Source organism: Panthera pardus, unplaced genomic scaffold (assembly GCF_024362965.1).
Source record: "Panthera pardus isolate Hobbes unplaced genomic scaffold, ASM2436296v1 HiC_scaffold_2, whole genome shotgun sequence".
Taxonomy (NCBI): Eukaryota; Metazoa; Chordata; class Mammalia; order Carnivora; family Felidae; genus Panthera; species Panthera pardus.
Genome location: NW_026526765.1, coordinates 127,612,534 through 127,633,661, shown reverse-complemented (window position 1 = coordinate 127,633,661; position 21,128 = coordinate 127,612,534). Strand labels below are relative to the sequence as shown.

At 47.1% G+C, this 21,128-nt stretch overlaps 1 protein-coding gene and 1 long non-coding RNA gene across 3 annotated transcripts in view; one reads left to right on the top strand and one right to left on the bottom strand.

Moving 5' to 3' along the window:
• The window catches only part of JADE2 (jade family PHD finger 2), a 134,242-nt gene that overhangs the window by 13,649 nt on the left and 99,465 nt on the right, over positions 1–21,128 (top strand). The window contains exon 2 of the mRNA XM_019421972.2: positions 5,475–5,755. The gene's annotated coding sequence lies outside the window, so the exon portion shown is untranslated. The remainder of the gene's footprint in view (positions 1–5,474; positions 5,756–21,128) is intronic.
• Positions 14,179–21,128, bottom strand: part of LOC109250861 (uncharacterized) — a 53,597-nt gene continuing 46,647 nt past the window's right edge. The window contains exon 4 of one of the 2 annotated variants that reach the window (XR_008423896.1): positions 14,179–14,453. This is a non-coding gene — a long non-coding RNA (uncharacterized LOC109250861). Of the gene's footprint in view, positions 14,454–16,455; positions 17,055–21,128 lie in introns of those variants that run through there. The other variant, XR_008423897.1, reaches the window with a different exon arrangement.

The window sequence follows — 21,128 nt, the reverse complement described above, 5'->3', positions numbered from 1 at the left end:
GATGAAGTGTGTGGTCCCACTCCTGAATTTAGATAAATTGAAGTCACTTCTCATCCTGCCCACCCCCTCTCTGGTGAGAAAATGCTGCGGGAGGGATGATGACCACCGCCAGGAGCCCTAGGCCCAGCTCCCAAGCCATGAGGGACAAATAGAGGGAGAAGTTCCAGGCTTTGGGCCCATGGGGGACCCAGCTGCCAGTCACAGGGCAAGAACTGCACTTCTTTAATATACTTCTTTAATATACTCACAGACTCTGTGTTGGCACCATGCCATACACATCTTGACTGTGTAACAAATCACTGCTCAGCATCTGACCAGGTAGTTTTGTTAGTTTCTATACCTGTCTCCCGCACTGTGAATATTAATTGCAGACGAACTTTCTCATTCCGCTGTCTAGCCCTAGGCCTAGCCTGTGGGATAAGCAAAAGGAGAGGCCACATTTTAGAATGACAGATTTAGTGAAATAAAAGTACTGAACACCTGACTAAATTTGAATTTCAGATAAACAACAAATCATTTTTTTAGTGTAAGCATATCCCAAATGTATTTTCTGCTGGCCACCCCACCACATTTTCCCATCCATATTTAAGACTTTGAAAGAAAATAAATGAATGCATGGATGAATGAAGAGGAAGATCAACAGGACAGAAAAAATCACAGAGATGTAATTAATGAATACCTGACATGTTTTTGTCCATTGAAAATATTTTCTTTTGATTTTTCTTAAAAAAATTTTTTTTTAATGTTTTTATTTATTTTTGAGTCAGAGAGAGACAGAGCATGAGCAGGGGAGGGGCAGAGACAGAGGGAGACCCAGAATCCGAAGCAGGCTCCAAGCTCCAAGCTGTCAGCACAGAGCCCAACGCGGGGCTCGAACTCATGGAGTGCCCAGCTTTTGATTTCTCTCTTTTTTTAACATTTATTTATTTTTGAGACAGAGAGAGACAGAGCATGAACGGGGGAGGGTCAGAGAGAGGGAGACACAGAATCCGAAACAGGGTCCAGGCTCTAGGCTCTGAGCTGTCAGCACAGAGCCCGACGCGGGGCTTGAACTCATGGACCGCGAGATCATGACCTGAGCCGAAGTCGGCGGCTTAACCGACTGAGCCACCCAGGCGCCCCTTGATTTCTCTCTTAAAAACTTTTTATTTTTTGTGAAAATAATGTATACACACAAAAAGTCAAATAGGACTAAAAGGCCTATCGTGGAAAATAGCAGTTCCCCGGGGCGCCTGGGTGGCTCAGTGGGTTGGGCGGCCGACCTCGGCTCAGGTCATGATCCCGTGGTTCATGGGTTCAAGCCCTGCGTCAGGCTCTATACTGACAGCTCAGAGCCTGGAGCCTGCTTTGTGGATTCTGTCTCCCTCTCTCTCTGCCCCTGCCCAGCTTATACTCTCTCTCTCTCTCTCTTTCTCTCTCTCTCAAATAAATAAAGCATTAAAATTTTTTTTTTGGGGGGGGAGAAGAAAATCGCAGTTCCCTGTCCCACATAAACCCAACCCCAGCCTGATACCCAGAGGTACCCAGTTAAATAAATAAATAATCTCTTTCAGCTGTTTCTGCCAGTTTTAACCACCTCCTCCATTTCTCTAAATAATATGCTTATAGTGTTATTTTGTTGATTTGTCAGTTTTAGACATTATCCATTTTCTTGCAATTATGGGAGATGAGGCTTTGCTTCTTTTATCCACTGCCACCTGCATCCTCCTTCCCTTTCCCCCAGCTTCTCAACGCTGTTTATTACAATCTCTGGTTAAATCAATAATCTGTGTTTACATTACTGTGGCTCCGTAAATTTTCTTGGTGTAGCATTTATTTGCTTTCACAGTTTATGTGTCATGGGGTTTGTTTGTTTGTTTGTTATAGGTCGCAATAGCTCTGTGTTTTTTATTTACTCAGTTTTTTTATAAACATATTGCTAACTCTCATAACTGTCTAATAGCCCCTCAATATAATTTTCCACTTGGGCATACTGGTCAGGTAATCTGGCCATCTCTCACCTGAAGTCCTCTATCCTCTGGCTCAGAGGGGAGCTCTTGCCCCTGGGCCTTCTGCCTTACTGTCATCCAGGCTCTCCTTCAGCATCACTATGGGCATCCCTTTGCCCTTTCCTGGGCATGTCTTCCTCATTCTTGGACTATTCTTTTATTTGGGTAGAGATCTTCCTGAGAAAGGGAGTGTGAGAGGCACATTATTTGTGGTCTTTTGGGTCTGCAAACATCTCTTATTCTACCATTTCCCGTAATTAGTGGTTTGGGTTTAGATGTCTAAGCTATAACTAATTCTCTTTCAGAGTTCTAAAGGCCTGACTCCATTATCTCTCAGCTTCCAGTGTTGCTGTTGAGTAGTCTGGTGCCATTCTGATCCTCAGTCCTCTCAGTTGACCTGTTTTTCCTCTCTGAGTCCTTTCAGGGTCTTTTCTTTATTATCCCTGGTGTTCTGACATTTCATGGATAATGAACCTTGAAGTAGAAACCTTATTTTCTCTCCCTGAGGATTTTATAGCATTTTTAAAGCTTTCTTCTCCCTGAACTTAGGCATTCTTCCTCTCCTCCCCTTCCCCACATACCTGTCTCTCTTGTCTGAAGCTTTCCTTAAATGTCTGAGGATCTCAGCTATCTGATAATATCTTAGAATTATGCTTTGATCAGCATGCTTAGATGGAACTTGTCAAACAGCAAACTTCCCTGTAGAGGTAGTTGGTCATGAGGTGGCTCTTCCATTGAAGGTTTGTATCCATATCATGTCTGTATCTGTAGGTGTTTCCCTTGAGTTTGCTCAGCTTCTATAGAAGAGGGTTCTTTAGTCTCCATCCTGGGAGTAAGTGCTGTGTCTGGCTGCATGAGGAAAAGGGGCTGGGATTTTACCTTTCGGTATCTAGACTTCTGCTGTTGTCTGTATTCTCTGCACTTTATTCACATCCTCCACACTGCTTGATGTGCTGATCCAAATTCCCCAGTGAGCACCACAGGTGCCCTACAGGAATGGGCAAGGTGTACAACCCCTTTGCCCCTGGGGACTGTGCTCTCACACAGCCTCCACTAGCCCTCCCATTTGCAGCTCTGTCCTCCTTGTCCCCGACAGCTAAACAGCTAGGCCTGCCTCTCCCCTCAGAGCCCCTTTGCAGGAATCAGGCCTTCAACCTCCCCCGGGCTGCCGGGCTGCTGTGTGACTCACCACTCCTTCCTGTGCTTCCCACCTTCCAAAAATGTGCTTCCATCCTTTGTCTGCTGCTGTCTCCCCGCCTGTTCTCATAGACCTTGTGGATTTGTAACTCTTTTTACTCCTTTATAGTTGTTTTTAGTAGAGTTTTGGGAGGGAGCAGATGGAGATTCATGAGAGGCTCTTCTGCCACATTTACCCAGAAGTTCTTTTAGGGTTCATTTTCACTCTGAAAGCTCTTGAGGGGAACAATTTCCAGACCCCGTTCTGAAAGAATGCCTGCTGTCAGTCAACACAATCACTTTTTATTTTATTTGGGGGTAGGCATTTCTTTATGGGAAAGGATTTCAAAGTCCAAACACACACATTGTTTAATCGTTTTAGTAAAACACTCTTGACCTTTTGAACAAGATCCAAATGCGGTCCTCTGCTTTTGTCTGGGACTGGGGGACAAAAAAGCATGAGAGGCATTTTGAAACATAGCCCTGGCCCCAGTGCTTACCAGACCTGCTCTGTCTCCGACTTGAGTAAAAGCAAGGAGAATGCTGAAATGCCATGTCCTTGGAATCAATCACAAGCCCCACCTCTCCTGCTATCCTGTGTTTACACATTACTACTTATTGGGTTGTATCTGCTGGCTGATCTCCTTTCATCTGCAGGCCACACAAAACTCTCTTCACTTAAAATTGCACACAAGGTACTTGAATCAAGAGGGGCATTTTAGCAATAATTCCTCATTCCTTTTATTGGAGGACTCAGCGTCTTAAGGAGGGTTCACTGTTGTTTCAATGTGTTCTGCTGTGCCCAGCTGACACCTAAAGTCCAGATAAGCAAAGGAGAGAAAGCAGGGCCAGGAGACTGACTCAGGGAGAGGTGGCTGTATAGGGTGGGGCATGGGGTAGGCAGGAAAATGAGTGGACCAGGATGGAGAGGGCCTTGAACGCCACACTAAGAATTTTGTGCTTTCCTGCAGGCAGCATGATCTACTCAAGGATTTTTAGCAGGAGAATGACATAAGATAAACTATGCTTTAAGAAAATCAAACTGATAGCTGTGGTTGAGAGGGTTGAGAACAGAGAGATGCTGGAGTCTAGGCAGGCAGTTAGACTTAATCCTGGCTTCATAGATCACTGGAAGAGCTGTTTAAAACATCCTGATCCTGGCCTCTACCTTGAGAGATTTGACTTCAGGTGGTCTGGACCAAAGGAGGGAGGCAACCAAGAATCTGTGTTCTTTTTTTTTTTTTAATGTTTATAATTTTTGAGAGAGAGAGCAAGTGGTGGAGGGGCAGAGAGAGAGACAGAGACACAGATTCTGAAGCAAACCCAGGCTCTGGGCTGTCAGCACAGAACCAGGCACAGGGCTCGAATTCATGAGCTGTGAGATCATTGACCTGAGCTGAAGTCAGACACTTAACCAACTGAGCCACCCAGGGTCCCCAAGAATCTGTGTTCTTAAAACATTCCCCAGGTGCAGCACTGAGCTGGAAAGCTATTGTGACAAACCAATAAAGGGGACCAGGCCTCAAACTTTTGAGGCAGAGGAGGAAAGAGATTACAGGGAGGCTGCCACCTGGAGAAGGGAAGGAGGAGAGGGAGAGGGAAGGAGTCCCACCGGATCCTTGACTATTTCAGGGCCTCAGGGGAGGAAGATATGAGGAAGACCATTACTCTGAGCTTGGAGTGCCAAGTGGAAGCTGGTGCCTTCCCACAGGAAAGCTAGGAGAAAGTCAGATTTGGAAGAAGATGGTGACAGGGGACGTTCTGTGTACTAAAGGAGTCTGGGAGTCATGAAGTGCATAGAGTTGAAGAAAGGAGACTATAGTTCACTTCCCACTGGTCACCCAAGTACGTGGACACCCCAACATTCCTCTTTTGCAGGAGTCAGAAAGTGTGGTGGTTCAGAAATTGGGCTCTGGAATCCAGCAGCCCTGTCCCTGTGACTGTGGGAGCCACTGCCTCCTCACCTGCAGAAAGCCAGTGATGGTAGAGTTGACTCCAGTATGGCTATTGGGATGACTTAATGATATGCTGCCTGTGAAGGCTGGGCACAGAGCCTGGCACACAGGGAACCCTCCATAAATGGTAGCAGTGAGTAATACTAAAACATGTGAGCTCACTTCTCAAGCCAGGGAGTCGTAAAGTATTTCATTCAGTGTCTCTCACTTCTGCAGCTGGCGAGCCATAAAATATTTCATTCAGTGTTAGGGGACAAGTCCACAGGAAGGCATGAAACCTTTCATTTGTTGCTACCCGCTCCAGGTGGCTTTCTCTGGGTGTGTTTTTGGTGACTCTTTTGCCTTTTATTTCTAGGACTCCTAAAGAAATGACAGTCCCTTGGCACTGATTTAATTGGAGAGGAGCTCAGATACGGGAGATTATAATTATGACGCCTGAAATGTCAAGCTCTTCAAAAGTCTGCCATTGCCCTCACTCTCACCCTGAACAGCTCTGGGAACCCAAACCATTCAGTCCCTCAGAGCAAGCCCTGGATCTCTCAGCCAGGCCTCACCTGGGAAATCTGAGTGACGTTGACACGCAGGCAGCAGGAAGACTCACAGTGAACTGAGAAGCCTGTGCTGAGCTCAGAAGAGGTGAGTTGATGATCTGCTATTTATAGCCCCACTAAGAGGCTCTGGCCGCCAGCTCCGTGTGAGGCTGCTGGAAATGATGCCTTCACAGAGCTGAGAGCACAAAATGCAATTGGTGATTCATGGGCAGCAGCCACTTGAAATCCAAACATTCCTGTGCCCCAGCCCCACTGGCCTTTCAGATGCCCCCTTTGGAAGCATATGGAACAGATTTGCTAGCCTATGACCTTCTTGTCTGCTTGCGTTTGGGCAGACAGTGAGGATGGACAGATTCTGCTCCAAAAAGGGGCATGAGAAAGGAAGCAGCACTCCTCGGAAAAACACCAAGAGCCTGAGCCCGCCCCTCCCAGAGGCCTTGGCCAGAACCCAGGTCAGGCTGAGTAAGAGCCAAGCCCTGGGATCAGGAGGCCACCCTTGGTGCTGGGCCCCAGAGGGACCCAGGGTCAGAGAGAAAGGACAGTTCCTGCTGCTGCCCTCTGTCTTCAGGGACAACACTTGTAATAGAGCAGCTTCCTGATGATGCTTGTTCTGTTGAACAAGCAAAAAATGTACAATGAGGAAATCCTGGTAGCTTTTTCATTTTTCCCCCAATTTCCTAGCCCAGCACCTGTCATCTGAAATAGCTGTTGTTTATTTTCTTTTGGTAACATCTTGGCTTTCAGACCAAAGTCTACTTGGAGGCCCCAACACAACTCACCCTATGCGAGGAACGTGCTGAGGGTCTCTTAGCTTCTTGCAACCAAGACCAGATTGAAAGGACCAAACCAGGATAATGAGGCCATAAACCAACCAGGCTCTGGAGCCACATTGTCTGAGCTCAAATTCCATCTCCATAATTGCCAGCTACTGGGCCTCCATCACATTCCTCCCTAAGACTCAGTGTTCTTGCTGGTAAAAAGGGATGATAACAGAAACTGCCTCAGTGGATTGTCTTATAGACAAAAGGAAGAAACGTATGTAAAGGGGTCAAGCCTGGTGCCTGGCATATGGAAGTCTCCATTAGTGGAAGCTGCCGCTATCATGGCCGCTGCTGTGATTGTTTTTGCTATGGTGTCTTGGCCCCTATCCTGACATCATGCCTATGGCAGTCAGGCTCCTCATGGAGGTGGTGCCCTGGGGTCTCAACAGGAACCCTCTATCCAATATGAATATACCACTCACCAGGCTGTTGAGCAAGATGGACTCCACCACTGAGTAGTTCAGCCCTTTGTGTTGCCTGCCCCTGCCCTTGCCTAGGAATCAGGTGCCTATCCCTCGGGCTTGGACCTTACCCAGCCTTGACCACCCCACTCTTCTGCCCTTCTGCATCCTGGGTGGCTGTTGGGGCCGTCCCGTGGAGGACTTCACCGGAGGGTCCCAGGTGCTAACTTGAGATCTGTAGCCAGCAGGTTGCCCACCTCACCTACCAGCTGGACATGTATTACAAACTGCTGATTCATGAAGGCTCATGTGGCCTTGGTTGTTTGTACATTCTCTCATCTCCAGCTGTCGGCCAAAACATAATTGTAGCTGTCACTTTGGCAGTGAGATGCTGCGATGTGTCCTAATACAACTGCCTCTGCTCCACAGCAGTGAGCTTTTAGGAGGTGGGAGGAATCTGCAGCTGCTCCTGTGGAGAGAGCTGTTCTGAAAAGTGGTCTGTGTGATGTTCACCCAGGTGCAGCCATGAAGGTAGTGTGAGCACCAGAGTAAGGCCCTGCATTTAAACAGGCACTGGCGTGCTTTCATCTGCAGCTATAGTAATGCAATTCTGATGACATCAATTAATAAGAGAGACACTGCCATTGAAATGAGGCATTTTGAGCATCTGTAAGAGCTTGGAAAACACTGTTAGATGTATATGCAAATTGGACTCCAGTGTTCATGGGATGAATGAATGGTTAAAACACTGAGGTCCAGGGGTGCCTGGGTGGCTTAGTCAGTTAAGCGTCCGACTTCGGCTCAGGTCATGATCTCACGGTTCGTGGGTTCCAGCCCCGCGTCGGGCTCTGTGCTGACAGCTTAGAGCCTGGAGCTTGCTTCAGATTCTGTGTCTCCTTCTCTCTCTGCCCCTCCCTGGCTCACACTCTGTCTGTCTCTCTCTCTCTCTCAAGAATAAATAAACATTAAAAAACAAAAACAAAAAACACTGAGGTCCATGGTTTAGGGAGATGATGCCAGAGATATAGCTGGGGCCAGATTGGAAAGCAAGGGACCTGAAGGCCAGGCCATGGAGGTTGGACTTTATCAAGCAGGCAAAAGGGAGCCACTGAAGGACTTAAGGCAGAGAGTGATGTAGTCAGACGACAGTGGGAGTCTGGGCTCAAACACCCCTAAGTAGTAGCAATAAGGGTAAGACTCTCCCTCTGTATAACGTAGGTATGCTTGGGAAAGTTTCTGGAGTACCTGGAGCACTGGCTCCTGGATTCAGGGGTGGCTGTGACTTCATGCTTAGTGGGTAAGTGTCGGAAAGGCCAGCCCTAGTCAGGCCAGTTAAGTGTGCAGTCAGTAAGGGGACATACAGGGCTCATGCCATGTCCTTTTTCCTCAGTCCTTCCAGGCCAGAGTTCATTAAGGAAGCGCTTGTGTGCTGATGTGCTAAATTCAAGAGACTGCAGACACTTATGCCAAAGGTCAGGGGAGCCTCCTGGGGCTGAGAGATGGTTCCACTGCCTGTGGGTATTGTCTCCCCTATCGTACATACACACTTAGAAAACAGCAGATATATATCCAAGTTTGGTTGATGGAGCCCTTCCTAGAAGAAAGGTTTTATTCTCTTGTGCTTAAATAAATACCAGTTTAAAGGATGGTTTCATGAAGACAGAAAAATATGAAGCGTTGGGACCATGACCAATGGGTGAGCCACCCACGATGATGGAAGCCAGAGCATATCTGGACCATCGTGTAAATCAAGAGGAAAACAGGATTCAGGGGACAGAAATTTTGTGTCCCCTTCTCAGAAGGGGATTGTTTTGCAAGCAGGGGTTTGGCAGTGATTCTCGCCTTTCAGCTGTAAGCTGGCGAGGGCAAGATGCCTCTCAGGTTGTCAGGGGAGGAAAGGCAGGAGGAAGAAATTCCATTCTGGCATGATCTTCCATCCTTGTTCCCTGAACTGTGCTACCAGGGGGGCAGGAGGGAGGAGAAGTGGCAGGTGTGGAACAGTGAGGAAGTCTCCTTACCTGAGCAGCTCCTGACACAGGTGGCTATGGTGGTGGGTGCCTGGAACCCGTTTGCCTATGGGCGGAGCCTGAACCTTATCCTCTTCCCTGATGGCAGGCAGCGCATCATAACCACCTCTGGCTACCCTTGGCTGGCTTGTAGCAATATGCCCAGATGTAGTTTTACCCTATTTCGTTTGCTTTTTCTTCTTTTTAAATCTATTTTGAGAGAGAGGGAGAGCAGAGGAGGGGCAGAGAGAAAGGGAGAGAAAGAATCCCAAGCAGGCTCCGTGATGTCAGTCTGACGTGGGGCTCAATCTCATGAACTGTGAGCTCATGACCTGAGGCAAGATCCAGAGTCAGATGCTTAACCGACTGAGCCACCTAGGCACCCTTCCAGTGAAATTCTTTTAATGTGGGACTGGAACTCAGGACCTTAAGACCAAGAGTCACATGTTCTAACCACCTGAGCCAGCCAGGCACTCCTTCACAATAAATTTTTAAAAAGTATGCAGTAATGCCTCTCCTCAAATATAAAATGAATGTGTGTTGAAGATTTAACTTAATTCATCAGTTAATAAGAGAAGCACTCAAATATCACAACTAATCCAAACATTTATTTATTATTTTTGAGAGAGAGCACAAGCAGGAGACGGGCAGGGAGAGAGGATAGGAAGCAGCCTCTGCACTGACAGCAGAAAGCCTGATGCGGGACTTGAACTCACAAACCGCAAGATCTTGACTGAACCACCCCGGTGCTCCTATCACAACGAATTCAAAGGAGAACTCAAAGTATCACTCATGGTTGTCAGATAAGGGATGCTGAAATGATTTTAGAAATGGGTGCAAAACTAGTCAGTGCCCACAAGGCAACAGTTGGTGGTCCTTGGCCAGCCACAGTCTGTGTTTCTGTGTTTCTGAGAACAGGAATTACATTACTCTCAAACTTCTACAACTTCACTTCCATCTTTAGAGACGAGAACTGTCTACTCAAAGACAACAGAAGGCAGAGAGAACCTAGGTGGGTTAGTTACTCGGGACGTCCACTAAATTTCAAGATCTTTCACAGTTGTTCCCTTCACTTGCAATTGGCTCCCTACCTACATCCATCCTAGGATTTCCTCTGCTCATCACCTCTGCTGCCCTGTTTGTATCAGCTCACCCAATGGCTTTGCCCATGTTCCAGGTGATGAACCTGGGAAAACAAGCTATCACCTGGGTGGAGCTGGCTGAGTGTTCCCCAGGCTCCAACTCTGCTTCTGTGGTGGTGGGCCTTGGAGGTGTGAGCCAGGCCATCTCAGGGCTGGTAGTCACATTGGGCCTAGTGTGGGTAGTCACATTAAAAAATGGTTAAGGTTTTGTGGAAAAAGATCAGATTAGAAATGCAGAGAGAAAAGACCTATGGTCCAGCACAAAAGACAAAGTGTTTGTGTAATGACCATTGAGTTCCTGGGATGATTTTCTGCATTTGGATTCTGTGAGAATCCTCCTTTATACTTGGGTGGGTGTCTATTCCAATAATTTCCTATCTAAGAGAATAGCTGACATGCAAGCTGTATTATGACTGAGGGGCGTGGGGTGGTGTCTGAGGGTTTCCCACAGAGCCCACCATTTGTGTTGGCACCATGGAGCATTGTATCAGCCCCAAAGGGCGGGGGGCAGAGTGGTCCATCATACGATGGAAAAGAACAAATATCTAACTCACCTTGCACCCTTGGACAATCACCTCACCTCCTAAGAACAAGTTTTCTTTTTAAGTTTATTTATTTATTTAGTGATCTGTAAATCCAATGTGGGGTTCGAACTCAATGACCCTGAGATCAAGAGTCTCATGCTTTTCTGACTGAGGCACCCAGACACCCCATGAACAAGTTTTCTTATCTTAAAAATGGGAGACAATGCTCCTTTCTGGCTTGCCTCCCAGGGCTGCTATAAGGTTCCTGTGAGAGGCATGGGTATGAGCTTACTGCCAAGGCCAGTCATGTGGTGGGAACTGAGCCCACAGCTCTGGCAGGATGGGAGAGCTTGGTCCCTCTGTGTAAAGTGCTTTGGGAGAAGAGGTTTTGTGCAAATGGGCAGTCATGATTAATTGATGGGGAGGCTCTTAGGCAAAGGATCAGATTTCATAAATATATATATATATATATATATATATATATATATGCGCACACACACACACACACACACACCTTGGCTATCCTGAAAAAGAAATGTTCATTCAGGGTAAGGCAAGCATATCTAAATGAAGATTTTCCATACCTTCAACAGGTACCTTCTCACAATCTTCATTCATTCACTGAGCACCTATTGTGTATTGAGCACCTACTGTGCTCTGATAAGCACTACTGATAAGCACTGTCCCAGGCACTAACATACCAAGATAAAGAGTTAGTTCCTCCCTTTATGGTCCTGGGAGGCCAACATACAAAAAGATTTACCAAGGAGAGTAATAAGCACAGGCAGAGGGTGTTCTAACAGTACCAAGGAGGGGCACCCACCCAAAACCCCAGTGGCTTCAGGGACCCTCAGAGCATGTACAGAGTAAAGTCAGTCTTTGCTGGGGTGCCAAGGGAGGTGAGAGGCTGGCTGAAGTGGGCAGTGGGGCCAGTCATGTGGGGACTTGGGGGCCTCAGAGGAAATTCTGTGCTTGAGAAAGTGAGTGTTATGGTCAGATTTGTATTGTAGAACAGTCCTTCTGGCTGCCCACGGAACACACATTGGAGGGGAACATTCTAGAGGCATAAGACCTATTAAGAGATGATTACAGGTATCCAAACAAGAAGCAATGACCTGAGAAAAGGAGTGCAGGGAACTGACTCAAGAAATGTTTGGGCCAGCATTTAACCAGAGAAAAGAGACAGCAATGACCTTCAGGTGTGGTTAGGGTGGTGCCATGATAGGAGAAAGAAACCACAGGAGGAGAAGTAGGTCTGGGTGGGGGTAGGGGGCTGAGCGATAAGGATTCAATTTGAGACATGGTGAGTATGAAAGACCTGTGCACATCCAGGTGGGAGCATCCAGGAGGAAGATGGATACACAGGTCTGAAGCCTAGGAAGCAGTTTGGGCTGGGAAGCTAGGGTGACTGCAAGCACAGAGGCTTCTAAGACTGTGGCGGGGAGGAGAGAGCAAGACAAGTGGAGGGGGCACCATGCCCTTTGGCCCTAAAATGCTCTCCTGCTGAGAATGAGGGTGAGAGGAGGGGATAAGGGCAAAGAGGAGGTGTTTGGAACCCTTGTTATGGGAAATAGGAAAGAATCTGACCCAGACCTGGCAATACATCACTGTACTGCCTTTGGAGGTGATGAATCTGCTTTGACACTGATCTGTCGCCCTCAAGGTTTTCTCCAGGATCTAAAAGCCAAGAAGTCAGGCTGGCCTATAGTACCTGGGCTGCAGTCTTGCTGAGGTTGTGGCAGAAGGAAATAAAAGGTGTGGAGCCGAGGGGTGCCTGGGTGGCTCACAGACTCAGGTCATGATCTCACGGTTTGTGAGTTTGAGTCCCACATTGGGCTCTGTGCTGACAGCTCAGATTCTGTGTCTCCCTCTCTCTCTGCCTCTTCCCTGCTCATTTTCTCTCTCTCTCTCTCTCTCTCTCTCTCTCTCTCTCTCTCCCTCAAAAATAAATAAACATTAAAAAAAGAAGTGTGGAGCAGAGGCAGCTAACTGTTCACCAAACACAGTCATCCTCTGCCCTTCTATAGAATAAAGTTGAGGATAGGAAAGAGTCAGCACAGACTACATTTCCCAACACACACCCTTCGGCTCACATCTGTTGCATCTGAGAGGAGTCAAGTGACTTGTTCTTGGCAATAGAATGTTGATCAGGGATGACATGTGTCATTTCCAGCCCAAGATAGTTAAGCAGCAGATAGGCCTTCTCCACCCTGCCTTTCTCCTTCCTCCATGTTGAGATCCTCTTGGAAACCACATGTTGGAGAGAGCAGAACCACAGGTGGGAGGTTCCTTGTCCGTGACTTATCACTTACAGGAGAGATGCTACTGATCAGAAATACCCATTTGGGTTTTATGTGAGCAAGAAATTCACTACATTGTCTGAGGCAATACACGTTTTGGGATTTGTTTGTTATAGCATTTAGCATTACCCTAATTAATATAGGGCTTAAGAAAATTTTTGGTTGTTCAGATGGCTATGATGGGACCAGGATGGGGAAATAATTGAGGCCTCTAAGGGTACAGAAGGTTTTTGTTAAAGTCCAAGAGCGGGAGTAGAGAGAGTTCTGGAAAAATCTAACAAGTAGGAGGTCAAGTCCTCTAGTAGAATTCAGGAGGCTAAGCTTTCAGAGGGAATCCATCCCACTGTGTGGCAAGAGCCAAGTGGGAGAAGGTGAAGAACGTTAAGCAGATCCAGGAATTGTGATGCTGGGGGTCAGGAATTATGATGGCTCGTTGGTCCACTTGAATGTCATAGTCTGTTATAAAGCAGGATGTGGGGTAGAGAGGAAGCCTCTACCCCAGAGGGCTGGCCATTGTCTTACAACCAGGGCACCAGGAAGGAGTGCTTTCTTAAAAAGAAAAGACTAGCAGGACTGCCATCATTCTGTCCAGTCAGCTGCCATGGCTGACTGGACCTGAGCAGGGCATCTCATCACTGCTTAGGAATTGCTCAGTAGGCTACATGAGATGTACACCTGAAAGCTGGACCATGAACAGAACGTCTATAAATGCTGGGGTAGGCTCACGCCATCTAGAATCAGCCCAACTTATAGCAAGAGTGTTATCTTCAGTTGGTAGAGAATCTTGGCACTCTCCAAAGTGCTTATTTATAAATCTTTTTGAACCTCATGGACATCCAGGGATACCCGTATGAAGACAATGTCACTCTGTGCCAAGTATGGTCACCAAAATATTAAGTGAGATCCCTCAGGAGGGTATAGAGCCAGGATCTCCTAATCCCTGTCCTGTGGTTCTCATTATAAAATTCCTTTTAGAGACATTTTTGCACATTAACTGCCCTTCATCTTAGGAAGATTTAGGCCGCAACATACCGTTGGCACAGGCATGGCTGAAATGGTCTCCAACGGCACATCCAGGTAGCAATTCCCAGAAGAGTTTCTAAATGAGTGGTGCCAAAACAGGAGTAGTATAGGAATGACAGAAAACTCAAAATAGTAGAAAGTAAGAGTAGTTTATGTCTCTTTAAAAAAAAAAGTCTTCAGTAGATCAAGGGTCAAGGTTGCTACAGCCCTCCACAATTTCAGAGGCCAAGCCTCCTTCCCTTTTGTGGCTTTTCTATTGCTCTGTAACAAATCACTTCAAAACTCAGTGGCTTAAAACAACAATAAACATTTACTGTCTCCCACTTTCTGTGACATATCAGGAATTCACAAGTGACTTAGCTGCATGGTTCTGGCTGGAGCTGTTTCATGAGATTGCAGTCAGGATGTCAGACAGAGCTGTGGTCATTTGAAGGCTTGACTGAGACTGCAACACTCCTGGCAAGTTGGTTCTGGCTGTTGACAATAAGCCTTAGTTTCTTACCACCTGTCATCCTCCATAGGGTTGCTTGAGTGTACTTACAACATGGCAGCCAGCTTCTACACACCTAGAGCAAGTGATTCAAAAAGAAGTAAGACAGAAGCTGCAATGTCTTTTACGATGTAGTTTCAGAAGCCACACCATCATTTCTGCAACATCCTATTGATTACACAGGTAGCGCTATTTAATATGGGAGGGAAGTAAATAAGGACATGAATACCAGAAGTTGAGAATCATTGGAGGCCATCTTGGAAGTTAGTTTACCACATCTGCCATCCTCAAGGTGTGGCTTCACCCTCATGTTCCCAGATGGCTGCTCTAACTCCAGCTATCACATCACCAAAGGTGCTTTTTAACTAGCACAAAGAAGGGAGAAAGGAAGAAAGCATGCCTTTTCCCTTTAAGGATACTTTCCAAAGGTTGTATACACCATCATACTTATATCTCATTGATCAAAAATTAATCACATAGTTGGAAAGGAGGCCAGGAATTTTAGTACCTATGTATGTATTTATTTGTTAAGTAGGCTCTGTACTCAACGTGGGACTAGAACTCATTACCCCAAGATCAAGAGTCGCATGCTCTACCAACTGAGCCGGCCAGGTGCCCCGAGTATTTATTTTTGATGGTCATGTGCTCAGATATTGGGGGCAAGTTGGTAGTCTCTGCCACATTAGCAATGTTCCCACATTTATTTCAAAGGATAGGGGGAGGGGAGGGGACCATAGAGACCATCACTATTTTGGGTTACTGCCTGACTAAGGACTTATGACCCATCTTGTCTGCTTGGCTGGGAAATAAGTGTGTGTGTGTGTGTGTGTGTGTGTGTGTGTGTGTGTGTGTGTTTCAGCCATGGGGGAAGAGTGCAGATTAGTGCTTTACCCTGTAATTAGTGAATCTCAGTGTAAAGAGAAAATAGTCCTTAGAAGAGCTCAGGAGACAAATGAGTGTTAAAAACAGACCTAGTGCTAGAAGCCCAGCCAAGGATCGTCCCAAGAATGAAGATGATCCAGAAAATGAGAAAATGAGAAGATCATCACAGGAGGCATCGTGAGGGCAGCCACATTCTGTACTCAGACCTGTAGGTTTAAATAAATTCTAGGCAGCTCAATTTACTGATCCAAATGCAGAAGCACAGATGGGCCACTCTACCAGCTGTGTTTTTAAAAGATCATATGATTCCTGATCAATGAACCGAAGAGACCAAATGCAGACGTGTTTAAAGCTGAGCTGCAGATTTGCCCAGAGACCTCTTAGAGACCAGAGCCAGGACTTGAGCAATCAGCTGGGTGCTGACTCAAGCTGGGGTGAGGGGGTAGGGAGGGTGGTGCTGGGCATCAGAGCCTAGCTTAGCAGAAGATGAGCCATCAGCCAGCCAGCAAATTCTAAGGCTTGAGAGGTCCACAAAAAAGCTGCCCTGGTAGAAGTAGGGCAAGGCACTGACTTGGTCAAATGGCCAGGGACAGGGGGCACTGTCGTTCTAGAGGAATGCAAAGTCTGAAGCAAGAAGCCTGGGGCCGAAGCACCCAAGAGGACAACTAGTACTGCTAAGGCCCTTCTAACGGGGGCTGGATTTCTCCTTGCTACACAGCTTGCCTGGGCAGCAGATCCTTATCGTGAGGGTGAAAGAGGTAGACTGAGGACTCAGAAGTACTTGTTTCATGGAGGGTGGCTAAGGGTTTCCTACCTGCCTGGCTAGTCTCACATACTCTGCCCATGGCCCAAGCTGAATGACATACTGGGTCCTGAGTGCCCACCTGGCCATCTCCAGGTGAGGTTGGCAGGACATCTGCCCAGGCAGCATACTTGGGCTCTGTATTGCATCTGGGCTGTCAATCATAACTGTATTGCTGCTATAAAAGAGTCCATTTCCAGAGCAGTGAGGGGATCACCAAAGTTTCCAGCCTTCCCCACTCTGCTTTCGCCTGAGTCCCAAGTTCACCAAGAACCTGGGGGACCACTACAGCCTCCTAATTTGAGGACCATTTCAAGAGACATAACCTCCAGGAATGGCCAACATCAGGCTCCAACCTTAGGCAGAGCAGGAGGTCCCTGGAGACTAAGGGTGGGCTGGCAAGAGGGCTAAAACCATCTTGAAGTGAACTTGAAATGGCTTGGGAAATCTGGGACTGTTCTTCATGGTTCTGTCGCACCAGTGATCACTGAGCATCTGCTCAATGGAGCAGACATTAGGCTACCCCCTGGGGACACAGCGCAGAGGAAGGTTCATATGACATCACTCCAGACACATAAATAAAGCAAAATAGCAGAGGGTGCAATGTGCAGTGATGGGTACAAGTACAAGATACAGAAATAATGGTGGAGGGGAGTGTGCTAGTACAGCAGTAAAGAAAAGCTTCACAGAAGAGGTGATACTTGCAAGAAAGAACAGGAGTTTCTCAGCTGATAGTGGGGCCAGGTGAGGAAAAGCATCCAGGTACAGGGAATAGCAGACCCCAGAGCTCTGAGCTGTGAAACTGCCTAGAGCAGAGGAAGAGAATTTCCTTGCCTGATGTGTTTACAGTACTCTGAAGCTTCTGGGCCCTTTCAGGATGCAGTGGGGACTTGATCTCTTCCACTAAGCCACTCAAAGGAGTCAGAGACAGGAGAAGATGCTTCTTCCCTTCAGAGTTTGTTGGGTTTTCTTTCATCTTTGAGTCCTCAGTACCTGGTCATGAGAGTGGAGGTACCATAATTAAGAAGGAAGCTTTTCTGATCTTGGAGAACCTGTCCAAAACCCAGTCCTTCTGCATGTTAGGTCTCCAAGTAACTTTGGATGGCCCCTTAGGCATGGCTGTCCCCAGTAGCTTCTGATGGGGCAGGAGGCAGGACTGGGAGGTGCACAGGGCTTCCCTTTTTGGTGTCAGACCCAGTCTCTCAAAGTGTCTAGGTCTCTCTGGGATCCTTTGGAACCCCCAGCATTGCTAAATCACCCATCCTGCCTCTTGCAATTGGCTCTGGACTATGGGAAGCATCATCTGGCTTATGCTGGCACATCCTCACCACTTATTTTGCGGTGTACAAGCTAGCTTTTCCTCCAGGACCCAGGAAAATGTGATATGCAGATAAATCACCAGGTGACCCAAAAACAAATAGCTAGTCTGAAGTTGTTCTATGAAGACAGAAAGAACTGGATGCCCCAAGAGGTTCAGTGGGCACCACCCCCTCTCTGGGTCAAGGTGGGAAAGTGTAACTGAAACACACCCGTGCTAAGATGCTAGCTACCCTGTCTCCAGCTCCAGGTGGACCAGGAACCTGAGGCACAGAACTACCACTGCCTAGTGAGGCTTTGGAATTCTCCATACAAGGAGAGGGTGGGCCCTGCCCTCAGTACAAAGGTCCAGACCAGACCAGCTCATTCATTCCCCTGATTATTGCTCTTCTCACTGGGATGCACAAATAGGCTCCTGGCAACCCTGGCCTTTCTCTCACCTTTGCCAGCTCCAACGTCAAGACCTAGCTCAGATCATATCCCTCTGGCTCAAAAACACCTTAATTACATAAACTCCTTGGTCTGGCGTTCAAGGCCCTACCCACTACAGTACTAACTTGCTCCTCACCCTGGATCTTGCCGTTATCTGGTCCAGATGCCCCCTTGTTGCTGCTGACCTCCTGACCAGGCCCAGCTCCAGTGCCGTGCCACCTATCAAATGTTCCTTTTTACCCTCTGCCCTCTGAACCCATGGCCTAAGGGATGGAGCTTTTTACTAGATTTGCATCTTTAATTACAGGAGTGATACATGCTTGTAAAAACATTCCCACATTACAGACGCATACATGTTAAAATGAGTGTGTCATCCCAACTCTCCTTTCCCTAGAACTGGTCCCAGTTAACAGTCAGGCAGGCCCTTGGGTACCCATTTTACCCAACAGGAGAGGGGCCTTTGGAGGCCTTCCACAACCGCTTGACATGATGGTGGCAGGTGGGGGCAGAAATGAGTGTAAATGAGGGAAGGTTTCAGAGGTGGTGATTTTGGTTGACTTTGATTTTTTTAATGTTTATTTTTAAGAGCAAGAGAGACAGAGCATGAGTGGGGGGAGGGGGGCAGAGAGAGAGGGAGACACAGAATCCAAAGCAGGCTCCAAGCTCTGAACTGTCAGCACAGAGCCCAAGGTGGGGCTCAAACTCACGGAATGTGATGTCATAACCTAAGCCGAAGTCAGACGCTTAACCGACTGAGCCACCAGTGCCCCAGGTTGACTTTGAAAGAAAATTTTCAAGGTCAGTCTGTGAGACCCCTTGATTTCTTTCAAAGAACAGTGCCCCAGAGAAGCATTTCCTGTTCATATGGGAATATCCATTCTATTCTAAGAACCAGAAACTCAAGTTCAAAAGGCAACCAGGCCTCTGTAAAATCCTCGTGGCCTAGCACTACTTCTACTACAAGCCCGGGCGGAGCTGAACTGGAAATCTGGCTGTGGTTGTATAATTGCCTAGGTGTGCAAACCCTAGAGCTTTGTCCAGTGGCCAAGGGGAATCAATGAAAAAAGTTTGCAGAAGGAGAGTAACATTTTAGACACAGACCATGAGCAGGAGGTGATAAGTTTGGAAGAAGTGAATCCCTTTGAGTGAACAATAATGGTGGTTTGGACTTGGGCAGACACAGTGGAATATGAGAAGAGGGAGAATTCAACACAGCAGATGGGGGTGAGGGGCAGGAAGCAAACTCTAGCTCAGGTGTTGTGGATATGGGTTCCAGATTGACAGTTGCATTTAGCAAACAGTTGTTAACTGGATTGGACTAAGAGTGTGAGGACCTAGGTGTCCCTACAATCTTTCATAGATAAAGAATCAAAGGCAATAATTACTCCCAGTCTGGCCTTCTAGATGCTTAGAGAGGACTAGTCAATCAGTGCAGACCTGACTGGTCACCCAGATCTTGATTCAAGCATGTCAGGTACACACAGAGGCTGCTAGACACCATAATCTTGAAGCAGATGTTCCAGGTACACAGCTGACCACTTCCAGCCAACCCACTGCTCACCTGACCTACAAACCCAATATCCCCAGTCAATCAGCAACACTCAGAAACTTTGCTTTTTGAAAACAGAACACAGATAATTCATTATTCCATTTCTTCTCCCTCCCCAACCCTGAGCCTTAGATTCTCTGCTGGAATAGTTTCTCTGTTTGGTGGTAAAACTTTTCCACTCAGCCCTCAATCTTTAGCCTCTTATCCTATCTCAAGCCAGAGGCTCCCACCAGCTCCCACAAAGTTGAATATACCCTATATGTTCTTTGCACAATTCTGACATTCTTCACTCTTTGAGCTCTTTCGTCTTTGAGCTCTCCTGGGTACCTGGGAGTGCAATGAATGGCCCAACAGGAGCCAGGGGTGTTGTGTGAGGCCAGGAAGCTTGCAGGGTTGGGGGCATTGGGCTGGGGTTTGGGGGAAAGAATATAAGTAGGAATTCCAAAGCCTCAGTTCTGGTCTCTAACTCCTCAGGTATCCTTTCTTCTCTGGGCCTGTCCCTTCTCCAGCCCCCAGGCCTTTGCACAATGCTTCTCTTTCTGCCTGGAATACTCTTCTTTGTTTGGCTCATCCTGCTGGTCTCTGCTGTCTCAGGGAAACCTCAATGACTTCTTGGTTCAGATCAGATTCTGTACTTAAATATTCCCATAGGCCCATGTTCCATTACGTCTTTCCCTTCATTAGGGTTTTGTTGTTGTTGTTGTTGTTGTTTGTTTTTTGCTACCATCTGTCTTCCCCACAAGACTTTGCCTTCCATGGGAGAGGTTCTGTCTTGTCTGACTCACTGCTGTATCCCTAGCCTATAGCTAGGGACCTGTCCAGGAGTAAGCACTGAATGAATGAATGAATGAATGAATGAACCAAAAGATGGACAGATGGATAGATTTCACCTGGTAAAACAGAAAGCCTCAATTGGATAGGATTGTCTCCAGTACTGATATAATTTTCTAAGCCTTTATTGTTTCATCTCTGAAATAGGAAGAATGTTCCCTCCTTGCTGCTTCACTTCTATATCTAAAGTGACCCCAATCAGTCTCATAAAACTTGAAATGCTTTAAAAACAACTTGGGTAGAGGCTCCCGTTTGGCTCAAGAACCTTATTGTGACACCCAGTCACATTTATGTGACACTTGAAATAGAAATTCAGGCTGTGGGGCACCTGGGTGTCTCAGTCGGTTAAACATCCGACTTCGGCTCAGGTCATGATCTCACAGTCCATGGGTTCGAGCCCTGTGTTGGGCCCTGTGCTGACAGCTCGGAGCCTGGAGCCTGCTTCTGATTCTGTGCCTCCCTCTCTCTCTGCCCCTATCCCGCTAATGCTGTGTCTCTCTCACTCTCAAAAATGAATAAACGTTAAAAAAAAAATTAAAAAAAGAAAAAGAAATTCAGGCTGTGCCTGAAATCCCAGTCCTCACTGTCAGAGCTGGACTTAGATGGCATCTTCCAGGGCAGGATGAGTTTCTAGAAGCCCCAGCTACACCTCCTAGAGTTAGGACAATAGACTCTTCTGTGTCCCCACAGCCAGGCAGGTAAGATAGGTGAATGTCACAGCTCAGAACTGGGAATTGTGCCCCATGAAGAGACCAGAGTGCTCTGCTTGTTTGTCCATCTGTCTGTCTTCAGTAATGGACTGAGTGCAGGAGTTTTTCTGAGGCAGAGCCAGAGGTCTGGCATAGGGCCCAATGAGTCATCCCTCAAGAGTCTAGGCTACACGAGAAGGCTGCCTGTGCCCTCCTTTGCTTTTGCTGCTACAGGTGGACCTCACTTAC